We start from the raw sequence: 11,152 nt of genomic DNA, 5'->3' as shown, positions 1-11,152 counted from the left end.
CCTTAAATGGAAAATCAGCCAGCTCTTATCAGAACTGAAAAAAGCACAGCACTTAAGGATGTTTTGGTGCGGAGCCAGTCTTTCTGGAAATGTCATGTGCCTTATCTGTTACCGACTCGACAAGTAAAAATCAGATACCACAACTCTCTGATAAAAAAAACAGCGTATGACGTTATTTGAGCTGTGAGAACAGACACAGAACATGAGGTGCTATGGCGTCAGCCCCACAATGCTGCCACTTCTTTGTGTTGCTCTACAAAGCTCAGTCATCCTTAGTGACACACGAGCAGTCGGGCCTCATGACTAATACTGACAAAACAGGTGGCGATTTTACCTGTATAGAAGAAAAGAGGATTAGTCATGCACAAGACGTTAAATAGGTGTCGGAGGGTAAACATGATCATATAAGTCAACAGTGTGAGTCTGACACACTCCCTCTGTAGGTCACTGTAACAACAAACCACATGAACCGCAGTTTCAAGGTTTTTACGATTTAAGATTACATGTATATGTACATGTATGTATATATATATATGAACGCAGTGATCACATGAGGCCAAATGAGTCAGTCAGGTGCAACAAGTCCAAACTATGTGTAAATGTGACAAAGTGCAGCCTGGCTGCTGTCGAGCAGGATATACTGGTTACTTTATTGGGTCCTTATCATCAAGCCTCTACTGTCCTAACATTTCCATTAGACACGCATAGAGCAAACAGGAGACTGAACAAATACTTCTGAGAATTCGGGACAAAAGTGAAAGCCAAATAACGAGTTGGCACCAAACAAGCCCACACGTCTGTTCTTCCTCTCCATGCTGGTCAGAAAACGTTCTCGTGTTTTATTAAGAAAGGATTATTACCAAAGTGCTGTTTGTCAGTCAACTTATTCGAAAGTTTGTTTTTTCTAAAAGTGTATCTTGAGTGGAGCTTAATTTCTAAAATAACATTTTTCTTTTCTTTCTTTCCATGATCTTAATGAAATATATATATTAATGATATATAGGCCTATACATGGCTACAGGTAGCAGCCAGTTGGTTTATTTTAGCATAAAGATGTGAAGGGAAACAGCCCGTCTCAGTCAAGATAACAGGATCCATATATCCATGACATGGTCTGGCACATAACTCTCTGTGAATCCACAAATTGTCATGTATACATGCTTTTAAACACACAAAATAATGTTGTAATGAGGTTAAGAGGCTGTCGTGACCTTCAGACAGAGACAGGCTAGCTGTTTCCACCTGCTTCAAGTCTTGATGCTAAGCTAATTGTCCTCATGCAGGCCTTACGCAGATTTAGCAGGCAAACAGGATAGTGGCGTTGTACTTGTCATCTAAGGCTACAACCATACTGTTGTCCTTTCATTAGAAAACGCATCAACACTGCTACAGATTCACCAGCCGTCCACACTACTCCGAAGTTTTAGAGCCGCTAAAACTGCTAAGTTTGGAAACGCTGCTGGCCACGTTTTAGTTTGAAAACTCCAAGGCTGCGTTTTAGTCTGGACGAGCAGAAACAGACATGTTGGAAATGATGAAGTAGACCCACTCGCTTGCTGACTGGGTCTTTTCTGTCATGAAGTAGACCTCGCTGATTCGTCAGGCTCATGTCACATGACCCCGTTCTGGAATAAAATAACCCCCATTAGCCTCTGCTACCAGTGTAGAACGCAACATGGATAATCAATTACAAGTTGCTGACCCTGTTGTCTTTGCTAACAGCTGTTGTGCTCTTAAATTCTGAATTTTACAATGATACAACTGCTCACATGCATAGGAGACAAGCTGTTATTTGAGCAGTCTGCAACAATTCCTGTTTACACCGGCACATGATTGCCTTCCTGTTTACACCGGCACATGCATGCCCGGTGTACGTGAGCAGTCACATGATGTTAATATGATTAGATTCAATTTAATAAGCAGCCAAAACTGCTGTGTGGACAGAGGTTGTTTTAGTTTGAAAACTGGTCTTCAAATGAAAACGAAAATGTATTGATGTAGACTAACTCTTAGCAAGAAAGTGAGTAACCAGGTAAAACTCTTTCCAAATTCATCGAACTATTCCTGGAGGTAGTTGAATCTTGCCTTCAGCAGCTTTATTGTGTTATAAAGTGTTCACATTAACGAGGTCAGACAATAGTATATGCAGTTCATAGACAGTAAATGCCTTGTGTAAACAACTTGCACGCCTGTAAAAGCTGCTTGTGCACATAAGGAAATGATTTTATGGGTTGAGGTAGAAATTACCTGCTCGGGCAGTTAACATGCAGATTTACACACAAAAGCAGTGCAGGGCCGTTTGTGTAGATGCTGTCCCGCAGGTGTGTCACTCTTCAACAACAACTAGTAAGTTGAGACCGGAAGAAAGATGAGGAAGTGTAGCACAAAAGAGAACTCAAAGGTGCTCTGTGAGGCACCTTGCACGAAGAGGGTGCACACTGGGAAGGGGGGTGGCTGCATCAGTTCACAGAAGGGTGGGAGGTGTTTGTTGTCGAAGAAGGAGTTCAGCTTGGTCGTCATCCTCCCTCTGCCTGTGCCTCTAGGCCGTCCACGTTCAGCCACACAACAGAGGCAGCCTTTTTCACCAGTATGTTAATCCTGCCTGCCTCCCCCGCCTTGGTGCTGCCTCCCCAGCACAGCACCACAAAGGACAGAGTGCGGCCCAACACTCATCGGTGGAACATTTTGAATCGTCCGTTGTAAAATATGAGAGCAGAAGAGCCTCCTCAAGACAATCCACTCTATCCTATGACGTGAAAGCGATGACTGCCATGTATGTGCCGTTGAGTTCAAACTCCACGTCATTGCTTGACCCCAGGCTAACGCTGAGCCATGAGTATGTACTGCCATCTTTGTCCCTTTACATCACAGCGTGGTGGCTTTGTCTGCTGCACACAATACAGCTCAAAAGAGCAAAGTGAAGCGGACACAGTTTTGTTTTTGCTCCCATTTGCTGGTCAGTAGTGGCCCTATTCAGAATGCATTGATCAGTGCAGTGGCGGGGGGGGAAGCCTCGCAGGCACTGGTGAGGGGAAGTGGCTCAGAAACACACCATTCAGCTCGGTGGTGAGTCCGCGGGCGCTGCATTATCCACTGTGCTGATGCTGTGGGGATGAGGGTATCTCTTCTAGCGCCATTCAACAGAGGCACTTATATGGCATGTCATCCACGAGGAATGAACATGGCCTGTGACAGCACTGAACACTGCAACTGAAGACATATATAACTTGATGCGAGACATTACGGCTCCAACTGGCGATCATTTTCATCAATGATTTATCTGCTGATGACTTTTGTTTTAGTAGAATGGCACTCTGTGAACGCACACCTCCACCAATGCCCAACAGTCGCCTTACATTTCACCCACTCATAGAACTCAGTTGCTAACATGCCTGATTTGTTTCCATCACGATCCAAGACTATTCCTGGGAAAACCAGAAAATATATATTCAGCACTGTTAAAGAAAGTGAAAAAATATTTCCTGGATAGATAGATAGATAGATAGATAGATAGATAGATGGGTGACATAAACAAGCGTCCATGACTTTTTATGATGTGACCTCATTCCCCCTTTGCCCATGTGTTTGGTGCAAATTCCTTACATGTCTTCCACTTTCTTTTACGCACGGTTATGGGTCAGTTTGGAGCGAGCAGGGCGCACGAACCACCGCCTTCAACTCTATGTGAGGCAGCTAGAGTTCAAATAGGGAGGCTTAATTTCAAAACATACGCTTTCCACAGAGGTGCTCTTGCATCACATGGTTGTTTTCACCGCTTCGACCCGAGTGCGCTCTTAAAGTCAGCGGGTTCACAAGTGGGCGAGGCTCCACGCAGACTGTGGTGCACACGCAGCCCTGCTGCTCGGTGCATGAACCAGGCGGATCGCGTGGATGCGCTCCGGTGCGCGCTGGAGGCCTGGAGATGAGAAGGGGGAGCATCTGCGGCAGCGTCTCGCCTTCTCAAAGTTCCCAGCTCCCGCTCCTCGCCGTAACAACACCATCTACAGGGGACGCACGTTGTTTATCCTCGAATGACCCCAATGCCGGGGCGAGAACATCCCGTTCCTGCGATATTAATAGCCCTCCTTGCGTCACCAAACTGTGGCGGACCATTTTGCTAGACACGCAACGGAGCCACAAACTGTGCCAGCAACACATTCTGCTCCAAAGCAAACATGGTTATAAAACAGGTAGTCATCATTCCCCGGCAGCTGTCTGCGCCTGGCGCGCACAGTCAGTGTGATTATACCACTTGTTAAGTGTCACACACACGTTGTTATTAAGGAGGTGAGAGGGGGACAATAAGTTTAGCCAGTGCGCGTTCAGGGAGTTTTTAGTGTCACTTTGTGTCCATGTATAAACACACAATGAGTCACTCTTTCAGAAACACAACTCCGCATAGTGATTTTCCAGCCCGACAGTGCAACACAGTTTTGTGACAGGAGGAGGGAGAGCCAGTGTTGTTGATGAGCTGAAAGCCATAGCCCCACAATGCACAATAAGCCATATGTTAACTCAGTCCCTTCCCCCATGTCCTGGCCTGCATAGCTGCATAGGAGGGGGTGGGTTAATAGTGTGTGGGGGGGTCTGTTGCTATGTTCTCTGGATGTCTCCTGTCTGGAGGATCTATGGAGGCAGGCTGAATTTTGAGGGCTGACATGGCAATGTGTGTATGTAGGTCAGCAACAGTGAAGTAACTCAGGCAGCCCCAAAGCACACAGGCAACGTGCATGTGTGCAGCGCCACAGTGCAAATCTTTACATAATGGTTGTAAACGGACAGACTGGGCCTGTGCCTCCACCAGTCTTGTCGTGAGGGTGGTTCTTGTGTTGAGCCCGATGTCTTTTAATTTCATCCCTTTGATACTGCGACTGCACAGCGGCCCCACACCTGCATCAACAAGCGCATGAGTCAAGGCATTCACCGCTGGAAAGATGCATGTTTCCTGACGCCAAATGAAACATCCTGTAAAGTGACTCAAATGATGCAGATGTGGGAAGTGGGAGTTTTGCAGTAGAATCCACTTTTGCGGAGCTTTATCGGTGAGATGAGCTTCTTCAGCTCCCATTAAAACAGCTTAACTTTGCATGAGTTTAAGAAGCCTCCGGACTTTTTGATGAATGATAGCGTAGAATGTGAATTTGCAGGTTCGGGAGCAAATGAAAACACAGTCTGCTGGTGAAGATAAAGTTGAAATTAAATCGCCCTTGAGTCATATTTGTTTCGTCATCTGCTGTTGTTGTTGAGAATCAACGTGAGCATATACATGTGAAGAAGCGATTGTGTCCTGAGCAGGCAGCTGCTGGTTTTTGATTGAGAATCACATTTTTTCCTGAAGTTTCGTGTAGAATCATGAAAGCAACTAAAACATGTACCTTACATGCTTTGCTGCAGGGGAGGTTCTGTGTCACAGCAGCTGTGTCTCAGTCAAACCCCACTTCCTGTGTGGGTGTGAGAAAACAGTTTGACTTTAAGGGCAATGATTTGATTTACAGACTTTTAGAGACACGTACCTGCACATGCTGCTCAAGACGAGAGCGGGCTGGTGCTCGCATTAAGACCTCAGCATAACTTCAAGACCCCAAAATCCCTCGAGCTTTGAAGAACATCTGGATTCACAGCAGGTGCATGAATAATGTGGGAGTGTGGCGCGGTTGATAAGGTTAATGAACACGAGGACATGACTTGGTGTGAATCAATCGTCAGCGGCAACGTTTGATTAATTGCATTTCACATCCTTGAGTTTCATTTCAGACCCATCATTCACATTTTACAGCTGTCACATGGCTGAAGAGGTTTCTCATGACAGTAAAGCTGCTTTCAGACATTTACTGAACTCACATTTTCTGGTGGGGCTGTCAGCATGGACGGGGATTAAAACAGATAATGAGCCGAAACGCTAGTGTGGACAGAGAACTTTCTGGTTTTAAAACGCCCCCAAAGAACGTAAGAGAACGTAGCCTTTAGCCTCAGTCAGCTGAGGTCTTTAAAGATTTGTCTGCAGCCCCGACCGATTACCTTACTGCTGTTTGCATAGTCTCCCAGCACCATCTGTGTTTCAGATCATCCACAGGCAGTTCTAATTACAGTCACAGGCAAGAGCCCATAGATAATGACAATGGTGCTATGATCAGCAGGATTAGACACATGCTCGACTTGCTCTGACTTGGGCCTTTATGGCCGCCCTGTAAAACACTGTGCCCAATCAATGAGGAGATGAGAACCTCACTGGCTCTTTGTCTGAAGCTCAGACACACAAACAATGCTATTTCCTTTTTAACGAACGGGTGTTTCTCTTCCACGTCACAGCTGCAGACCTGCACTGACGGTCAAAGGTTTGAGAACACCCCCCCCCCCAGTTTTCTATTTCTCATTTAAGCAGTTAGGTCCAGTGAATAATATTTACATACGTCCGCCTTGATGTTTGAGTCACTTGAGGCTGGAGGAGTCTGGAACAGTCCAAGCTCATGGCTCTCTCTTCCCACATAATACTGTGTTTCTCTGTATGCCCCAGTCATAGAAACATCTCTGTGAATTATACAGAGCCGGCGTGGCATTAACAACAGCCTGTGGCTCCGATGAAGCTCTAAAAATATTGACCGTTTTTGGCTCGTAATTCCCAGTAATCTCGCTCACAGCAGTACTTGGGCTGTAGAGGAAATCAAACAAGCACAGCAATGACTATTGATTTTGCTTGTTTACATCCAATTCTTACATTCATTTGCATCTATTACACTGTGTTCTGTGACTGGAGACGTCTGACGCAGGCCGTGACTGTGTCGAGTGGCTTCGGTTCCTGGTGCGAAAAGTGCTGATCGGCACTTTTTGTGTTTTTTGTCAGTCTAGCTGTCTGTTCCCGTCTCACATCTCCAGAGTGTTAATGCAGTTTAAATATTTCTACCCGTCAGTCCATCACATGTCGGCCCCTTAAAAGGTCAGGGAAAGAGTAGGGGGGAAAAGGGCTTCTGAGTGTGAATCCCACATCTGGTTGTTTGGATCTTGGACTACAAGTTGATTCTGGAAGTTTACGCAGCTGAGCACAGGACTCGACATCCCCCCCCCTCCTCCAGCGAGAAAGAGCTGCTGGGGAAGGGCTTATGTGCTTTCCCCTGACAGCACAGACGCTGCAAACACAAACACGGAGGTTTATGAAACCCCTCTCTGATCATAGGAAGGAGCCACTGTTCTGTTCGTTTTGACAGATATCGTGAAATGGAGTCATGGGTTGGAGAAACTTCCTGCGGGTCAAGAGAGCGGCACTTTTACAGCTCCACTGCAGCACATGGATTCCCTCTTAACCTTTGTGTGGGGCCCCAGGTCAATCGCGGAAATGCCTTATGCCAGCATGCAATCACTGAGCAGGCAGAATAGAGATACATAAACAGGCTAGACGATTAACCGCTCCGAGCAGGAGATTCATGGAATGCATTTCTCCCAGGGGACAGGTTTCCAGGAACAGCTTTGCTCAAGTGGTGTGCAGTGAGCCACTCCGCGAGCAGAGGCAGGCAGAGCTGGGTGTGCACGAGCCTGCCGTGGTGTTTCACCAGAGGAGCTGTTAGCCTTGTGCACACAGACCTACATTCTGCCACGCCTGCTTCCTATCCACTTCCCTAAAACCCATTTTGTGCTGACGGTGGAGTACAGAGCGACCACTCCTCTCAACATATGCCTTATCATCAGTGTTATCCTCATAAGCTGCAACCTTCAGGAAAAACCAAGGGCTCAACACGTCCGCAATTTTACCCTTCAGCCAATTCTGCCCCCTCTCGAGCCCCAGACATTGTAAACATCCTTTTTCTGACATGCGTGGACACACCCCTCAGCTTCTTCCTCCTTCACCTTCTAAAAAAAGCTCCTTATCATTTACGCACATGTATACTATATATTTGTATAAGTTATTATTTTTGAGAGGAAGAACCCTTGACCCTTTTCAACCTGAGAAGATCTAAGCTTTCCAGCTCCTGACAACAATCTGCTTTTATTTTCCTGTGCATCTTTAGATGTAGTGTTAGATTAGCTTGTTTTTCTGCAATACAGTGAACAAGTGTTAGCCATAAACTTTGACTATTGGATTATATCGTATTGGTACTGCACACAAACATGTTCACAAAGGCATCACAAAGTAGCAACAGTGCATTTACTGTAGATATATGAAAAGATAAACAAATGGACACAAGAACAATGATACCATTGGCGTAGTAATAGTAAAAGTATATATACGGTGATGATATATATGGAATGTAATGTACTGTCCACTGCGTAGAATGAGTCGAATTATGTGTTATACAGGATAAACAGTGTAAAAAGAAGACTACATGTAGTAGCAGTTGAATATGGTCACTAAATGATAAATCATAATATGAGACACTTCAGAAATATTGGTATTATCTTTGTAAGACCTCGATATACAGAAATGTGGATAATTTCAGGGATTTCACAATTGTCACAGTGACAAAAACAGACGCAATATTTTAAGTTTTCAAAACCATATTGCCATGTTGCATGGCTTTAAAAACAACTAGTTGCATTTTGTGCTGTGTTTTAGTAAATGTTTTACAGACAACAGTCAGCAAACTAACAAATAACAATGTCAGTTACACAACAATATCTATTATAAGTTTGCTATCATTAGACACAATAAGCCACTGGACGTGACATTACATTTTACATTAACTCCGTTGGGAACTTAGAACTGAGGGGCACTGAGGGACAACACCAAACACAGTGCAGGAGGAAACATTGAAGTACTAAGTCTGTTCAAAAGGACAAAGTGCATGAGATCAGGTGAAGAAGTGAAGTGAAAGTGCACAGTTAGTGCTAGTGGCGCATGTTTGGGTGTTAGAGGTGTCAGGAGAGCTCTCAGAAGACACAAGTCTTTAGAGGTTCATGAAGACAGAGAGGGACGCCCCTGCACTGATCACATTTGGCAGCTCATTCCACCACCAGGGAACCACAAACGAGAACAGTCTGGACTGACTGCCTGGTCTGCAGGGAGGGCAAAGCCAGACGCGATCCTGGGAGGAACACAGTGCCTTTAGAAGGAGTGTTGAAATAGATGGGTGCAAACCCAGAAGTTGCTTTGTAGGCAAACATTAGTAACTTGAACTGTAGTCAGGCGGCCGAGTACCAGAAGTAAAGCTGTAGCAGGCTAATTCCTGAGTTTGCTGAAGTGCATCTTATTACCTCTGCCCAGGGGGGATGTTTTCCTCTTGTTTGTTTGTTAGCAGGATTACGCAAAAACTAGAGGAGGAGCTTGACCCAAGGAAGAATCTATTCAATTTCAGTGTGGATGCAGGATTATTTTTTCAACTTTCTTTGACATTGACAGATAGGGAGTTCTTCTTTAGCACTAACATCCACTAACTGCTGGCTGGCATCTTAACTAGTGCGGAAGACCTTCAAACGTACAAGGGATATCCTCCATCTTGTCATATGTTCTAAAATAACATCGAAAGATTGGGCTTTTCGCAGCATTTTTGTTGATTTCTCAAATTAGAATAATTTATGGATTTTGATTTTGAAAAATCAGGCACGTGTAGGGGACTGATATTTATGAGTGTGTGCAATTTGGTGCAGATCCAAATAAAAACCAGGTCCTCTAGTGAATTTGAATGTGGTTTCATAAGGGGACTGTTGGGCCTCAGTAGGGATATGAACTCTACAGTGTGCCATTCGAGTTGCTCATAAATTCAGCTTTCAAGAGCACAATTCTGACATTTCTTTCAAAATAATAAAAAGTGAAATCGTCTGTCTGGAAATGATAGTTAAACAATATTCAGGACCGTGTTGCACACCTCTTAAATGCACCTTCCGTTGGGTTTGAGACGTACAAATCAAGCTTTTACTCGTGTCGTGTCAAATAAGCGGTTATTGTGCGGGGAACTCAGGATGCTAGACATGGACACGAAGAGTGCAGAGAGAACATGTCCTGACACGACCCGCTCATAACAAAACACTGAAGAACGTTTCCTGCCCTTCAGTTCAGGTTCATGTTCAGTGTTTGGTCTGTAAAGAGAGATGAAATGTCAACACTCACTCATTTACACATCCTTGTGGTGTGTTATCTCCCTCGACACATGTAAAGCAGCGTTTCTGTAATCTATCAGTCCAACTGCGTGCATGTTATTATCAGCCGGGTGTGTTTGTCCTCCCCCGCTGTACTGAGGGACTGAACACACCTGAAGCACCAAGGTCTCAGGTGAGGGTGTTGTCCGTCTCCCTAGCAACCAGCAGAAACACTGGGTGTTCACCAAGTCAAAAAAAACAAAACACACTACTTATTATTGTTTTATTAGCTTAGGTCACTGCAGATCACCTTGATAAAAAAAAAAGCATGTGCGAGAACAAGCTGACGTAATTCCCTCAGTTTGGTGTTTGTCTCCGTCAGGTTTCTGCAGTGCTCTGGTTCTGTAAGTTTAAATGAATTGAAATGCCTGTCAGCACCTCACAGGAACAAAGAAACTCTTCCACGGCTTCAACGAGCTGCACACAGTGAGACGTCCTCTCTTTCTCATGAACACTGTCTCCTTCCAGAGAATCACACGTTGGAGTCGGCTCGGCCTAGACCTGCCTTCCAGTTGTTGGCTTCATCCCATCTGGCTTAATAGAAGAAATTAGTCACACCAGATATTTACAAGTTATCAAGTGAAGCAACTCACAGGTAGATCGGGCTTGATGCCAAACAAAGTATTGAATACAAAGGAAGCACCCCCTCTGTTTGCACATCTCTGCTTGTGGCTCTGCTGGTGGATCTCATATAGACACCACCAGATAGATCTAAAACCACAGTGACTGTCATGATGGCAGGTCAATCCCTCTGTGTGTGTGACCCCCCACACTCACAGTGATGCACAAATCCCCAGGTCATATAATAGTTCAGAGCGCTATCTTGTGGCCGAAGTTGGGAATTACATGCTCTGTGTCGTCCGCATCGTAGTCTGTACATTGTGTACTGCACGGAGATACAGTCATATTAATACTTGATGAGATTATACCTTAAATTCACAAAGCTTCCAGCTCATTATTATTGTTGACAAGTGAATGTACTGATTATTTACATAATCTTAATTAAACTTTATAAGGCGTTATTTATTTTCTCACATGAATTTGGGCAAAGGGGACAATGTATTTTCTAAGGAAGGAAAATCAATGA

Source organism: Hippoglossus stenolepis, chromosome 5 (assembly GCF_022539355.2).
Source record: "Hippoglossus stenolepis isolate QCI-W04-F060 chromosome 5, HSTE1.2, whole genome shotgun sequence".
Lineage (NCBI taxonomy): Eukaryota > Metazoa > Chordata > Actinopteri > Pleuronectiformes > Pleuronectidae > Hippoglossus > Hippoglossus stenolepis.
Note: the sequence above shows the minus strand (reverse complement) of the source record.